The sequence below is a fragment of the Phalangium opilio genome, unplaced genomic scaffold, assembly GCF_054372755.1.
Source record: "Phalangium opilio isolate 3A_F unplaced genomic scaffold, DU_Popi_V2 ptg000013l_1, whole genome shotgun sequence".
NCBI classification, from domain to species: Eukaryota; Metazoa; Arthropoda; class Arachnida; order Opiliones; family Phalangiidae; genus Phalangium; species Phalangium opilio.
In genome coordinates, this window is record NW_028324148.1 from 2,531,797 (window position 1) to 2,546,218 (window position 14,422).

Below are 14,422 nucleotides of genomic sequence, written 5' to 3' on the forward strand. Positions count from 1 at the left end.
GGCCTAAAAAACAAACGATATGTGTGAGGTTTATCAATTGACTGAAGTATCAGATGTTGAAATTTTTTTCTAGTTATTTTTATCCACTCAATCCTTAATAAATATTTAATTCAATCAACTGATTTTACTGTTAATCGATCTAGTCCCTCTAAATTAATTGAAAAAATTACATATCTACGCTTTTTCAAGAACAATTAGATTTTCCGAAAACATTTTATTATGAAATTAATTGTTTTTGAAAAAGCGTAGATATGTAATTTTTTAAATTAATTTAGAGGGAATAGATCGATTAACAGTAAAATCAGTTGATTGAATTAAATATTTATTAAGGATTGAGTGGATAGAAATAACTAGAGAAAAATTTCAACATCTGAACTTCAGTCAATTGATAAACCACACACATATCGTTTGTTTTTTCGCCCTTGGTCCAAACCAAGACGTTTTTATATAGTCTATTGTGTAGTGGTTATCACTTCCGCTTTACACATGGAAGGTCTCAGGTTCGAGGTCCATAAGATACATGTTTTGACCATCGTGATTAGGCATAAAAATAAGCTAGGTCTCTTGGAAAAGTCAGTTTTACTACGTATCTACAGTGTAGTGGTTATCACGTCCGCTTTGTACGCGGAAGGTCCCAGGTTCGAGCCCTGGTAGATACATGTTTTGTCCATCGTGATTGGGCATAAAAATAAGCTAGATCTCTCGGAAAACTCAGTATTACTACGTATCCATGGTGTAGTGGTTATCACGTCCGCCTAACGCGCGGAAAGTGACAGGTTCAAGCCCTGGTAGATACATATTTTGTCCATCGTGATTGGGCATAAAAAGCTAGGTCTCTTGGAAAACTCAGCATTACTACGTATCTATGGTGTAGTGGTTATCACGTCCGGCTAACGTGCGGAAGGTCCCAGGTTCGAGGCCCATAAGATACATGTTTTGACCATCGTGATTAGGCATAAAAATAAGCTAGGTCTCCCGGAAAACTCAGTACTACTACGTATCTATTGTGTAGTGATTATCACGTCCGCTTTACACGCGGAAGGTCCCAGGTTCGAGCCCTGGTTGATACATGTTTTATCCATCGTGATTGGGCATAAAAATAAGCTAGATCTCTCGGAAAACTCAGTATAACTACGTATCTATGGTGTAGTGGTTTTCACGTCCGGCTAACACGCGGAAGGTCCCAGGTTCGAACCCTGGTTGATACATATTTTGCCCATCGTGATTTGCGGAAGGTCCCATTTTCGAGCCCTGGTAGATACATATTTTGACCATCGTGATTGGGCACAATAAGCTAGGTCTCTTGGAAAACTCATTTTAGCTACCTAACTATGGTGTAGTGGTTATCACGTCCGCTTGACACGCGGAATGTCCCAGGTTCGAGCCCTGGTAGATTCATGCTTTGTAAATCTTGATTGGGCATAAAAAAGCTAGGTCTCTTGGAAAACTCAATATTACTAAGTATCTATGGGTAGTGTTCGTACGGGGTAAAAATTTAATCGGGGTCGGGGTCGGGGTCGGGGGCAGGTTATCCCCGAAAAAAACAAGTCGGGGTCGGGGTCGGGGTAAGACATCGCATGCTGAAAAATTTTGGAAAAATGATGAAAAAAATCGTTAAATTTCTGGGTGTTTGGAAAGAAGCTTTTTTAATATACAAATTCGAACTGTAAAAAAGCCCAATAAATTCCGACTTTCCGAGCTACGCAGCTACGAATCCCACGAAAGACCACTGCCATTACAAAAGACGCGGGAGGGCCGCCGATCTACGAGAGGGAGGATGGTGAACTTTGGAATTTTGGTGACTGTTTTTACTGTTTTTTGTTTGTTGTTAGTTACCCCTAGCCCTTTTTTTCATAAAGGAGATGCGGAGCACTTATTTGAGACGAATGAGATGATTGTTTTTGGCGCAGGACAAAAAATAATTTGATAAAAATAAAATAACCAAAATCTAACCCCGAAAAAAACCCCGACTACATTTTACATGTTAGGTACCGGGGTCGGGGTCGGGGGAAAAAGTCGGGGATCCCCGGTTTTCGGGGTCGGGGTCGGGGTCCCCGTACGAACACTATCTATGGGATAGTGGTTATGAAGTCCGGCTAACACGCGGAAGGTTCCAGGTTCGAGGCCCATAAGATACATGTTTTGACCATTGTGATTAGGCATAAAAATAAGCTGGGTCTCTTGGAAAACTCAGTTTTACTACGTATCTATAGTATCGTGGTTATCACGTCGGCTTTACACGCGGAAGGTCCCAGGTTCGAGCCCTGGTTGATACATGTTTTATCCATCGTGATTGGGCATAAAAATAAGCTAGATCTCTCGGAAAACTCAGTATAACTACGTATCTATGGTGTAGTGGTTTTCACGTCCGGCTAACACGCGGAAGGTCCCAGGTTCGAACCCTGGTAGAAACATGTTTTGTCCATCGTGATTGGGCATAAAAATAAGCTAGGTCTCTTGGAAAAATCATTATAAGTACCTAACTATGGTTAGCAATTCACTGACTTTCCAAAATATTTTTATTTTCATATGGGTCCTTTCATAATAAACGCGGAACTTTTCCAAAAGGCTTAGCATGGCTAGGTAAGATTAGGTTATATTGCTTCAAGGTTTAAATTGAAGCGCTTCAAAGGTTTAAAATAAAGTGCTTCAAGGTTTAAAATAAAGTGCTTCAAGGTTTAAAGTAAAGTATTTAATGTTCAAATTATAGTATGCAAAACTTTAATTTACGGTGGATTAAACAGTAAAACATACGTTAAATTTATACTTAATAGTGTAACTATCTGTGTTTTAATTATACACTACTGTATTCTTCACGGCAGAATCCTTTTTTTCCCGGAAAACAGCAACGTTCTATTAATAATAACATATCCTGCACTTCCGTTTGAGAAATAAAAACTAGCTGTTTTTTCCACAGTCGTTAACATAAAAAAAATGTTTTGCTGTATATTTAAAATTAAGGTAATGTAATTTCAAAAAACAGCGACTACCTGTATATATTAAGGCTTGTTAGAGGTTTTTCTGGATAACAGCATTAAACAATCAAAAACATGGTGAAAACTATTGTTTTTTTGACATTAGTTTCTCAGTGTGTAGGTCTCTTGGAAAACTCATTATAAGTACCTAACTATGGTGTAGTGGTAGTCACGTCCGCTTGACACGCGGAAGGTCCCAGGTTCGAGCCTCTTTAGATACATGTTTTGACCATCGTGATTGGATATACTAGTTACCTAGATCTCTTGGAAAACTCAGTAATACTACGTATCTATAGTGTTGTGGTTATCACGTCCGTTTAAGACGCGGAAGGTCCTAGGTTCGAACCCTGGTAGATACATGTTTTGTCCATCGTGATTGGGCATAACAATAAGCTAGGTCTCTTGGAAAACTCATTATAAGTACCTAACTATGGTGTAGTGGTTGTCACGTCCGCTTGACACGCGGAAGGTCCCAGGTTCGAGCGTCTTTAGATACATGTTTTGACCATCGTGATTGGATATACTAATTACCTAGATCTCTTGGAAAACTCAGTATTACTACGTATCTATAGTGTAGTGGTTATCACGTCCGCTTAAGACGCGGAAGGTCCTAGGTTCGAACCCTGGTAGATACATGTTTTGTCCATCGTGATTGGGCATAAAAATAAGCTAGGTCTCTTGGAAAAATCATTATAACTACCTAACTATTGTGTAGTGGTTATCACGTCCGCTTGACACGCGGAATGTCCCAGATTCCAGCCCGGGTGGATACATGTTTTGTCCATCGTGATTGGGCATAAAAAAGCTAGGTCTCTTGGAAATTTCAGCATTATTACGTATCTATGGTGTAGTGGTTATCACGTCCGGCTAACACGCGGAAGGTCCCAGGTTCGAGGCCCATAAGATACATGTTTTGACCATCGTGATTAGGCATAAAAATAAGCTAGTTCTCTTGGAAAACTCAGCTTTACTACGTATCTATAGTGTAGTGGCTATCACGTCCGCTTTACACGCGGAATGTCCCAGGTTCGAGCCCTGGTAGATACATATTTTGTCCATCGTGATTTGAGGAAGGTCCCAGTTTCGAGCCCTGGTAGATACATATTTTGACGATCGTGATTGGGCATAACAATAAGCTAGGTCTCTTGGAAAACTCATTTTAAGTACCTAACTATGGTGTAGTGGTTATCACGTCCGCGTGACACGCGGAAGGTCCCAAGTTCGAGCCCCTTTAGATATATGTTTTGACCATCGTGATTGGATATACTAGTTACCTAGATCTCTTGGAAAACTCTGTATTACTACGTATCTATAGTGTAGTGGTTATCACGTCCGCTTAACACGCAGAAGGTCCTAGGTTCGAACCCTGGTAGATACATGTTTTGTCCATCGTGATTGGGCATAAAAATAAGCTAGGTCTCTTGGAAAACTCAGAGTTACTACGAATCTATGGTGTAGTGGTTATCACGATCGCTTCACACGCGGAAGGTCCCAGATTCGAGGCCCATAAGTTACATGTTTTGTCCATCGTGATTGGGCATAAAAAAGCTAGGTCTCTTGGAAATTTCAGCATTATTACGTATCTATGGTGTAGTGGTTATCACGTCCGGCTAACACGCGGAAGGTCCCAGGTTCGAGGCCCATAAGATACATGTTTTGACCATCGTGATTAGGCATAAAAATAAGCTAGTTCTCTTGGAAAACTCAGCTTTACTACGTATCTATAGTGTAGTGGCTATCACGTCCGCTTTACACGCGGAATGTCCCAGGTTCGAGCCCTGGTAGATACATATTTTGTCCATCGTGATTTGAGGATGGTCCCAGTTTCGAGCCCTGGTAGATACATATTTTGACCATCGTGATTGGGCATAACAATAAGCTAGGTCTCTTGGAAAACTCATTGTAAGTACCTAACTATGGTGTAGTTGTTATCACGTCCGCTTGACACGCGGAAGGTCCCAGGTTCGAGCCCCTTTAGATATATATTTTGACCATCGTGATTGGATATACTAGTTACCTAGATCTCTTGGAAAACTCAGTATTACTACGTATCTATAGTGTAGTGGTTATCACGTCCGCTTAACACGCGGAAGGTCCTAGGTTCGAACCCTGGTAGATACATGTTTTGTCCATCGTGATTGGGCATAAAAATAAGCTAGGTCTCTTGGAAAACTCAGAATTACTACGAATCTATGGTGTAGTGGTTATCACGTCCGCTTCACACGCGGAATGTCCCAGATTCCAGCCCGGGTGGATACATGTTTTGTCCATCGTGATTGGGCATAAAAAAGCTAGGTCTCTTGGAAATTTCTGCATTGCTACGTGTCCATGGTGTAGTGGTTATCACGTCCGGCTAACACGCGGAAGGTCCCAGGTTCGAGGCCCATAAGATACATGTTTTGACCATCGTGATTAGGCATAAAAATAAGCTAGTTCTCTTGGAAAACTCAGCTTTACTACGTAGCTATAGTGTAGTGGTTATCACGTCCGCTTTACACGCGGAATGTCCCAGGTTCGAGCCCTGGTAGATACATATTTTGTCCATCGTGATTTGAGGAAGGTCCCAGTTTCGAGCCCTGGTAGATACATATTTTGTCCATCGTGATTTGAGGAAGGTCCCAGTTTCGAGCCCTGGTAGATACATATTTTGACCATTGTGATTGGGCATAACAATAAGCTAGGTCTCTTGGAAAACTCATTATAACTACCTAACTATGGTGTAGTGGTTATCACGTCCGCTTGACACGCGGAAGGTCCCAGGTTTGAGCCCCTTTAGATACATGTTTTGACCATCGTGATTGGATATACTAGTTACCTAGATCTCTTGGAAAACTCAGTAATACTACGTATCTATAGTGTAGTGGTTATCACGTCCGCTTAAGACGCGGAAGGTCCTAGGTTCGAACCCTGGTAGATACATGTTTTGTCCATCGTGATTGGGCATAAAAATAAGCTAGGTCTCTTGGAAAAATCATTATAACTACCTAACTATTGTGTAGTGGTTATCACGTCCGCTTGACACGCGGAATGTCCCAGATTCCAGCCCGGGTGGATACATGTTTTGTCCATCGTGATTGGGCATAAAAAAGCTAGGTCTCTTGGAAATTTCAGTATCTATGGTGTAGTGGTTATCACGTCCGGCTAACACGCGGAAGGTCCCAGGTTCGAGGCCCATAAAATACATGTTTTGACCATCGTGATTAGGCATAAAAATAAGCTAGTTCTCTTGGAAAACTCAGCTTTACTACGTATCTATAGTGTAGTGGCTATCACGTCCGCTTTACACGCGGAATGTCCCAGTTTCGAGCCCTGGTAGATACATATTTTGACGATCGTGATTGGGCATAACAATAAGCTAGGTCTCTTGGAAAACTCATTATAAGTACCTAACTATGGTGTAGTGGTTATCACGTCCGCGTGACACGCGGAAGGTCCCAAGTTCGAGCCCCTTTAGATATATGTTTTGACCATCGTGATTGGATATACTAGTTACCTAGATCTCTTGGAAAACTCAGTATTACTACGTATCTATAGTGTAGTGGTTATCACGTCCGCTTAACACGCAGAAGGTCGTAGGTTCGAACCCTGGTAGATACATGTTTTGTCCATCGTGATTGGGCATAAAAATAAGCTAGGTCTCTTGGAAAACTCAGAGTTACTACGAATCTATGGTGTAGTGGTTATCACGATCGCTTCACACGCGGAAGGTCCCAGATTCGAGGCCCATAAGTTACATGTTTTGTCCATCGTGATTGGGCATAAAAAAGCTAGGTCTCTTGGAAATTTCAGCATTATTACGTATCTATGGTGTAGTGGTTATCACGTCCGGCTAACACGCGGAAGGTCCCAGGTTCGAGGCCCATAAGATACATGTTTTGACCATCGTGATTAGGCATAAAAATAAGCTAGTTCTCTTGGAAAACTCAGCTTTACTACGTATCTATAGTGTAGTGGCTATCACGTCCGCTTTACACGCGGAATGTCCCAGGTTCGAGCCCTGGTAGATACATATTTTGTCCATCGTGATTTGAGGATGGTCCCAGTTTCGAGCCCTGGTAGATACATATTTTGACCATCGTGATTGGGCATAACAATAAGCTAGGTCTCTTGGAAAACTCATTGTAAGTACCTAACTATGGTGTAGTTGTTATCACGTCCGCTTGACACGCGGAAGGTCCCAGGTTCGAGCCCCTTTAATATATATTTTGACCATCGTGATTGGATATACTAGTTACCTAGATCTCTTGGAAAACTCAGTATTACTACGTATCTATAGTGTAGTGGTTATCACGTCCGCTTAACACGCGGAAGGTCCTAGGTTCGAACCCTGGTAGATACATGTTTTGTCCATCGTGATTGGGCATAAAAATAAGCTAGGTCTCTTGGAAAACTCAGAATTACTACGAATCTATGGTGTAGTGGTTATCACGTCCGCTTCACACGCGGAATGTCCCAGATTCCAGCCCGGGTGGATACATGTTTTGTCCATCGTGATTGGGCATAAAAAAGCTAGGTCTCTTGGAAATTTCAGCATTGCTACGTGTCCATGGTGTAGTGGTTATCACGTCCGGCTAACACGCGGAAGGTCCCAGGTTCGAGGCCCATAAGATACATGTTTTGACCATCGTGATTAGGCATAAAAATAAGCTAGTTCTCTTGGAAAACTCAGCTTTACTACGTAGCTATAGTGTAGTGGTTATCACGTCCGCTTTACACGCGGAATGTCCCAGGTTCGAGCCCTGGTAGATACATATTTTGTCCATCGTGATTTGAGGAAGGTCCCAGTTTCGAGCCCTGGTAGATACATATTTTGACCATTGTGATTGGGCATAACAATAAGCTAGGTCTCTTGGAAAACTCATTATAACTACCTAACTATGGTGTAGTGGTTATCACGTCCGCTTGACACGCGGAAGGTCCCAGGTTCGAGCCCCTTAAGATATATGTTTTGACCATCGTGATTGGATATACTAGTTACCTAGATCTCTTGGAAAACTCAGTATTACTACGTATCTATAGTGTAGTGGTTATCACGTCCGCTTAACACGCAGAAGGTCCTAGGTTCGAACCATGGTAGATACATGTTTTGTCCATCGTGATTGGGCATAAAAATAAGCTAGGTCTCTTGGAAAACTCAGAGTTACTACGAATCTATGGTGTAGTGGTTATCACGATCGCTTCACACGCGGAAGGTCCCAGATTCGAGGCCCATAAGTTACATGTTTTGACCATCGTGATTAGGCATAAAAATAAGCTAGGTCTCTTGGAAAACTCATTATAGCTACCTAACTATGGTGTAGTGGTTATCACGTCCGCTTGACACGCGGAATGTCCCAGGTTCGAGCCCGGGTGGATACATGTTTTGTCCATCGTGATTAGGCATAAAAAAGCTAGGTCTCTTGGAAATTTCAGCATTGCTGCGTATCTATGGTGTAGTGGTTATCACGTCCGGCTAACACGCGGAAGGTACCAGGTTCGAGGCCCATAAGATACATGTTTGTACCATCGTGATTAGGCATAAAAATAAGCTAGTTCTCTTGGAAAACTCAGCTTTACTACGTATCTATAGTGTAGTGGTTATCACGTCCGCTTTGCACGCGGAATGTCCCAGGTTCGAGCCCTGGTAGATACATATTTTGTCCATCGTGATTTGAGGATGGTCCCAGTTTCGAGCCCTGGTAGATACATATTTTGACCATCGTGATTGGGCATAACAATAAGCTAGGTCTCTTGAAAAACTCATTGTAAGTACCTAACTATGGTGTAGTTGTTATCACGTCCGCTTGACACGCGGAAGGTCCCAGGTTCGAGCCCCTTTAGATATATATTTTGACCATCGTGATTGGATATACTAGTTACCTAGATCTCTTGGAAAACTCAGTATTACTACGTATCTATAGTGTAGTGGTTATCACGTCCGCTTAACACGCGGAAGGTCCTAGGTTCGAACCCTGGTAGATACATGTTTTGTCCATCGTGATTGGGCATAAAAATAAGCTAGGTCTCTTGGAAAACTCAGAATTACTACGAATCTATGGTGTAGTGGTTATCACGTCCGCTTCACACGCGGAATGTCCCAGATTCCAGCCCGGGTGGATACATGTTTTGTCCATCGTGATTGGGCATAAAAAAGCTAGGTCTCTTGGAAATTTCAGCATTACTACGTGTCCAAGGTGTAGTGGTTATCACGTCCGGCTAACACGCGGAAGGTCCCAGGTTCGAGGCCCATAAGATACATGTTTTGACCATCGTGATTAGGCATAAAAATAAGCTTGTTCTCTTGGAAAAGTCAGCTTTACTACGTAGCTATAGTGTAGTGGTTATCACGTCCGCTTTACACGCGGAATGTCCCAGGTTCGAGCCCTGGTAGATACATATTTTGTCCATCGTGATTTGAGGAAGGTCCCAGTTTCGAGCCCTGGTAGATACATATTTTGACCATTGTGATTGGGCATAACAATAAGCTAGGTCTCTTGGAAAACTCATTATAACTACCTAACTATGGTGTAGTGGTTATCACGTCCGCTTGACACGCGGAAGGTCCCAGGTTCGAGCCCCTTAAGATATATGTTTTGACCATCGTGATTGGATATACTAGTTACCTAGATCTCTTGGAACACTCAGTATTTCAACGTATCTATAGTGTAGTGGTTATCACGTCCGCTTAACACGCGGAAGGTCCTAGGTTCGAACCCTGGTAGATACATGTTTTGTCCATCGTGATTGGGCATAAAAATAAGCTAGGTCTCTTGGAAAACTCGGAGTTACTACGAATCTATGGTGTAGTGGTTATCACGTTCGCTTCACACGCGGAAGGTCCCAGGTTCGAGGCCCATAAGTTACATGTTTTGACCATCGTGATTAGGCATAAAAATAAGCTAGTTCTCTTGGAAAACTCAGCTTTACTACGTATCTATAGTGTAGTGGTTATCACGTCCGCTTTACACGCGGAATGTCCCAGGTTCGAGCCCTGGTAGATACATATTTTGTCCATCGTGATTTGAGGAAGGTCCCAGTTTCGAGCCCTGGTAGATACATATTTTGACCATTGTGATTGGGCATAACAATAAGCTAGGTCTCTTGGAAAACTCATTATAACTACCTAACTATGGTGTAGTGGTTATCACGTCCGCTTGACACGCGGAAGGTCCCAGGTTCGAGCCCCTTAAGATATATGTTTTGACCATCGTGATTGGATATACTAGTTACCTAGATCTCTTGGAACACTCAGTATTACAACGTATCTATAGTGTAGTGGTTATCACGTCCGCTTAACACGCGGAAGGTCCTAGGTTCGAACCCTGGTAGATACATGTTTTGTCCATCGTGATTGGGCATAAAAATAAGCTAGGTCTCTTGGAAAACTCGGAGTTACTACGAATCTATGGTGTAGTGGTTATCACGTTCGCTTCACACGCGGAAGGTCCCAGGTTCGAGGCCCATAAGTTACATGTTTTGACCATCGTGATTAGGCATAAAAATAAGCTAGTTCTCTTGGAAAACTCAGCTTTACTACGTATCTATAGTGTAGTGGTTATCACGTCCGCTTTACACGCGGAATGTCCCAGGTTCGAGCCCTGGTAGATACATATTTTGTCCATCGTGATTTGAGGAAGGTCCCAGTTTCGAGCCCTGGTAGATACATATTTTGACCATTGTGATTGGGCATAACAATAAGCTAGGTCTCTTGGAAAACTCATTATAACTACCTAACTATGGTGTAGTGGTTATCACGTCCGCTTGACATGCGGAAGGTCCCAGGTTCGAGCCCCTTTAGATTCATGTTTTGACCATCGTGATTGGATATACTAGTTACCTAGATCTCTTGGAAAACTCAAAATTACTACGTATCTGTAGTGTAGTGGTTATCACGTCCGCTTAACACGCGGAAGGTCCTAGGTTCGAACCCTGGTAGGTACATGTTTTGTCCATCGTGATTAGGCATAAAAATAAGCTAGGTCTCTTGGAAAACTCAGAGTTACTACGAATCTATGGTGCAGGGTTGGCAAAAATTATGTTTTTTTTTAAAAAAAACAAAAGTTGTGTTTTTTATTGTTTAAAACACGATTTTTTGTTTTAAACTGTTTTTTAAACAAGTAGAAAAAAACAGTAAAAAAACACAAAAAAACTAGTTTTAAACATGTTTAAATCACTCTTCCAGATCTAATAGTCTATATCGCGGCTCTCCATTTAAGCCACTACTCCCGCTAGCGCAAGGCGCTTATTTTCACAGCCTACTTGATTAAAAAAAAGGTCTTGGTTTGGACCAAGACAGAAAAAACAAACGATAAGAGTGACGTTTATCAATTGACTGAAGTCCCGATATTGCAATTTTTCTTTATTTATATTAATTTAATCCTTAATCAATATTTAATTCAATCAACTGATTTAACAGTTAGTCGATTTATTCCCTCCAAATTGATTGAAAAAACTACAAATTTACGCATTTTCAAGAACAAATTAGATTTTCCGAAATTATTTTACGATATTAATTATTTTGAGCGTTCAATATTGAATAAATTCAGAATTTCAAGGTGTAAGAAATTGTCCGTGTGGAATTGGAACCAGGGACCACTTGAACCCAAAGCAAGTATTATACACATGGACCAACGGACCACGAAACTTATTGAGAAGTAAAACACGAAAATAAAAATACTCCTAAATTTATAATATGAAGCTCTAAGACGCGACCTTCCGGGATTTAACCTGGTACCACTCGAAACCAGCGTGAGTATCATACCCCTAGACCAACGTACAACGAACATGTACAGGAAAATGAAGAGCTCCTAAAATTTAGAATTTGAAGGTGTAAGAAATGGTCCTTGTCAGGGTTGGCAAAAACTTAGTTAAAAAAATTTGTGTTTTTATTGTTTATAACACGATTTAAAGTTAGATTTTCGGAAAACATTTTATCGTGAAATTAATTATTTAAAAGGGAGTACGTGTTGAGGGTACAATATTTTATATTTGAAAAATTCTACTGACTGTTTAAAAAAGAGCAAACGATCTTTTCAAAAGGAAAATATAATTTTTTTAATAGCGGATACAAAATGAGTGTGATGCGTAAATTTGTACATTTAACCCCTAATGCCAAAATGCCTGATTTCTTTTGTGGCCACTATTCAGGCATTTCCGCTTCCGTACTTCCGAGTTTCTTGGTCAGAACTCATCAAAGATTTGAAACTTCACCACCCCTTACTTATTTGTAGGCGCTCATGTTTTCCGTTTTCGGATTAGGCGTATTAATTTTAGCACTGTCAAAGGCCTGGCTTTATAGATTACGCGTAATCTTTTTAGAACAGTAAAATGTACCAACAGTGTAGAGAAACCACATAGGAAAAATGTTATTGCTTTGCTTTAAGTAGATGACAAAATAAGTTATCCTTAATCATATTTTTGAATATCAGTCTTCAATACAGATTGGTAATGGATAAAACATCTGGTAGGGTCTCCAAACAATTAAACACACATTTGAAACAGTCGAATAATTGGAAGGTTTTGACTGGAGCTTATTATTTCTATTATTTAATCTTTTCGCTCATTTTCAAATAGAAAAATAGTTAAAAATATTCGAAATTTTTCTCCATAAAAAACATGTTTTAAACTTTTTGTTTAAAACGTTTTTAAACAAATTAAAGTTTTTTTCATGCCTGTTTAAAACAAGTTTTAAATCAAAGTTTAAAACAATTTGTTTAAAACTTGCCAACCCTGCTATGGTGTAGTGGTTATCACGTTCGCTTCACACGCGGAAGGTCCCAGGTTCGAGGCCCATAAGAAACATGTTTTGACCATCGTGATTAGGCATAAAAATTTGATAGTTCTCTTGGAAAACTCAGCTTTACTACGTATCTATAGTGTAGTGGTTATCACGTCCGGCTAACACGCGGAAGCTCCCAGGTTCGAGGCCCATAAGATACATGTTTTGACCATCGTGATTAGGCATAAAAATAAGCTAGTTCTCTTGGAAAACTCAGCTTTACTACGTATCTATAGTGTAGTGGTTATCACGTCCGCTTTACACGCGGAATGTCCCAGGTTCGAGCCCTGGTAGATACATATTTTGTCCATCGTGATTTGAGGAAGGTCCCAGTTTCGAGCCCTGGTAGATACATATTTTGACCATTGTGATTGGGCATAACAATAAGCTAGGTCTCTTGGAAAACTCATTATAACTACCTAACTATGGTGTAGTGGTTATCACGTCCGCTTGACATGCGGAAGGTCCCAGGTTCGAGCCCCTTTAGATTCATGTTTTGACCATCGTGATTGGATATACTAGTTACCTAGATCTCTTGGAAAACTCAAAATTACTACGTATCTGTAGTGTAGTGGTTATCACGTCCGCTTAACACGCGGAAGGTCCTAGGTTCGAACCCTGGTAGGTACATGTTTTGTCCATCGTGATTAGGCATAAAAATAAGCTAGGTCTCTTGGAAAACTCAGAGTTACTACGAATCTGTGGTGTAGTGGTTATCACGTTCGCTTCACACGCGGAAGGTCCCAGGTTCGAGGCCCATAAGATACATGTTTTGACCATCGTGATTAGGCATAAAAATTTGATAGTTCTCTTGGAAAACTCAGCTTTACTACGTATCTATAGTGTAGTGGTTATCACGTCCGGCTAACACGCGGAAGCTCCCAGGTTCGAGGCCCATAAGATACATGTTTTGACCATCGTGATTAGGCATAAAAATAAGCTAGTTCTCTTGGAAAACTCAGCTTTACTACGTATCTTTAGTGTAGTGGTTATCACGTCCGCTTTACACGCGGAATGTCCCAGGTTCGAGCCCTGGTAGATACATATTTTGTCCATCGTGATTTGAGGAAGGTCCCAGTTTCGAGCCCTGGTAGATACATATTTTGACCATCGTGATTGGGCATAACAATAAGCTAGGTCTCTTGGAAAACTCATTATAAGCACCTAACTGTGGTGTAGTGGTTATCACGTCCGCTTGACACGCGGAAGGTCCCAGGTTCGAGCCCCTTTAGATATATGTTTTGACCATCGTGATTGGATATACTACTTACCTACATCTCTTGGAAAACTCAGTATTACTACGTATCTATAGTGTAGTGGTTATCACGTCCGCTTAACACGCGGAAGGTCCTAGGTTCGAACCCTGGTAGATACATGTTTTGTCCATCGTGATTGGGCATAAAAATAAGCTAGGTCTCTTGGAAAACTCAGAGTTACTACGAATCTATGGTGTAGTGGTTATCACGTTCGCTTCACACGCGGAAGGTCCCATGTTCGAGGCCCATAAGTTACATGTTTTGACCATCGTGATTAGGCATAAAAATAAGCTAGTTCTCTTGGAAAACTCAGCTTTACTACGTATCTATAGTGTAGTGGTTATCACGTCCGCTTTACACGCGGAATGTCCCAGGTTCGAGCCCTGGTAGATACATATTTTGTCCATCGTGATTTGAGGAAGGTCCCAGTTTCG

At 41.1% G+C, this 14,422-nt stretch overlaps 20 non-coding genes across 20 annotated transcripts; all 20 read left to right on the forward strand.

Moving 5' to 3' along the window:
* Window positions 1-586: 586 nt before the first annotated feature.
* TRNAT-UGU (transfer RNA threonine (anticodon UGU)) lies at window positions 587-659 on the forward strand. Its single transcript has one exon. It is a non-coding gene; the product is annotated as a tRNA-Thr (tRNA).
* A 2,602-nt stretch (window positions 660-3,261) lies between these two features.
* Window positions 3,262-3,334, forward strand: TRNAL-AAG (transfer RNA leucine (anticodon AAG)). The gene has a single exon. It is a non-coding gene; the product is annotated as a tRNA-Leu (tRNA).
* Window positions 3,335-3,537: 203 nt separating this feature from the next.
* TRNAL-AAG (transfer RNA leucine (anticodon AAG)) lies at window positions 3,538-3,610 on the forward strand. Its single transcript has one exon. It is a non-coding gene; the product is annotated as a tRNA-Leu (tRNA).
* A 339-nt stretch (window positions 3,611-3,949) lies between these two features.
* TRNAV-UAC (transfer RNA valine (anticodon UAC)) lies at window positions 3,950-4,022 on the forward strand. Its single transcript has one exon. It is a non-coding gene; the product is annotated as a tRNA-Val (tRNA).
* Window positions 4,023-4,692: 670 nt separating this feature from the next.
* TRNAV-UAC (transfer RNA valine (anticodon UAC)) lies at window positions 4,693-4,765 on the forward strand. The gene has a single exon. It is a non-coding gene; the product is annotated as a tRNA-Val (tRNA).
* A 258-nt stretch (window positions 4,766-5,023) lies between these two features.
* On the forward strand, window positions 5,024-5,096 carry TRNAV-AAC (transfer RNA valine (anticodon AAC)). The gene has a single exon. It is a non-coding gene; the product is annotated as a tRNA-Val (tRNA).
* A 725-nt stretch (window positions 5,097-5,821) lies between these two features.
* TRNAL-AAG (transfer RNA leucine (anticodon AAG)) lies at window positions 5,822-5,894 on the forward strand. Its single transcript has one exon. It is a non-coding gene; the product is annotated as a tRNA-Leu (tRNA).
* A 1,017-nt stretch (window positions 5,895-6,911) lies between these two features.
* TRNAV-UAC (transfer RNA valine (anticodon UAC)) lies at window positions 6,912-6,984 on the forward strand. The gene has a single exon. It is a non-coding gene; the product is annotated as a tRNA-Val (tRNA).
* A 257-nt stretch (window positions 6,985-7,241) lies between these two features.
* Window positions 7,242-7,314, forward strand: TRNAV-AAC (transfer RNA valine (anticodon AAC)). The gene has a single exon. It is a non-coding gene; the product is annotated as a tRNA-Val (tRNA).
* Window positions 7,315-8,534: 1,220 nt separating this feature from the next.
* TRNAA-UGC (transfer RNA alanine (anticodon UGC)) lies at window positions 8,535-8,607 on the forward strand. Its single transcript has one exon. It is a non-coding gene; the product is annotated as a tRNA-Ala (tRNA).
* Window positions 8,608-8,865: 258 nt separating this feature from the next.
* Window positions 8,866-8,938, forward strand: TRNAV-AAC (transfer RNA valine (anticodon AAC)). Its single transcript has one exon. It is a non-coding gene; the product is annotated as a tRNA-Val (tRNA).
* Window positions 8,939-9,608: 670 nt separating this feature from the next.
* TRNAV-AAC (transfer RNA valine (anticodon AAC)) lies at window positions 9,609-9,681 on the forward strand. Its single transcript has one exon. It is a non-coding gene; the product is annotated as a tRNA-Val (tRNA).
* A 203-nt stretch (window positions 9,682-9,884) lies between these two features.
* On the forward strand, window positions 9,885-9,957 carry TRNAV-UAC (transfer RNA valine (anticodon UAC)). The gene has a single exon. It is a non-coding gene; the product is annotated as a tRNA-Val (tRNA).
* Window positions 9,958-10,215: 258 nt separating this feature from the next.
* Window positions 10,216-10,288, forward strand: TRNAV-AAC (transfer RNA valine (anticodon AAC)). Its single transcript has one exon. It is a non-coding gene; the product is annotated as a tRNA-Val (tRNA).
* Window positions 10,289-10,491: 203 nt separating this feature from the next.
* TRNAV-UAC (transfer RNA valine (anticodon UAC)) lies at window positions 10,492-10,564 on the forward strand. Its single transcript has one exon. It is a non-coding gene; the product is annotated as a tRNA-Val (tRNA).
* Window positions 10,565-10,822: 258 nt separating this feature from the next.
* Window positions 10,823-10,895, forward strand: TRNAV-AAC (transfer RNA valine (anticodon AAC)). The gene has a single exon. It is a non-coding gene; the product is annotated as a tRNA-Val (tRNA).
* Window positions 10,896-12,958: 2,063 nt separating this feature from the next.
* On the forward strand, window positions 12,959-13,031 carry TRNAV-UAC (transfer RNA valine (anticodon UAC)). Its single transcript has one exon. It is a non-coding gene; the product is annotated as a tRNA-Val (tRNA).
* A 258-nt stretch (window positions 13,032-13,289) lies between these two features.
* Window positions 13,290-13,362, forward strand: TRNAV-AAC (transfer RNA valine (anticodon AAC)). Its single transcript has one exon. It is a non-coding gene; the product is annotated as a tRNA-Val (tRNA).
* Window positions 13,363-14,034: 672 nt separating this feature from the next.
* On the forward strand, window positions 14,035-14,107 carry TRNAV-AAC (transfer RNA valine (anticodon AAC)). The gene has a single exon. It is a non-coding gene; the product is annotated as a tRNA-Val (tRNA).
* A 203-nt stretch (window positions 14,108-14,310) lies between these two features.
* On the forward strand, window positions 14,311-14,383 carry TRNAV-UAC (transfer RNA valine (anticodon UAC)). The gene has a single exon. It is a non-coding gene; the product is annotated as a tRNA-Val (tRNA).
* Window positions 14,384-14,422: the final 39 nt, after the last annotated feature.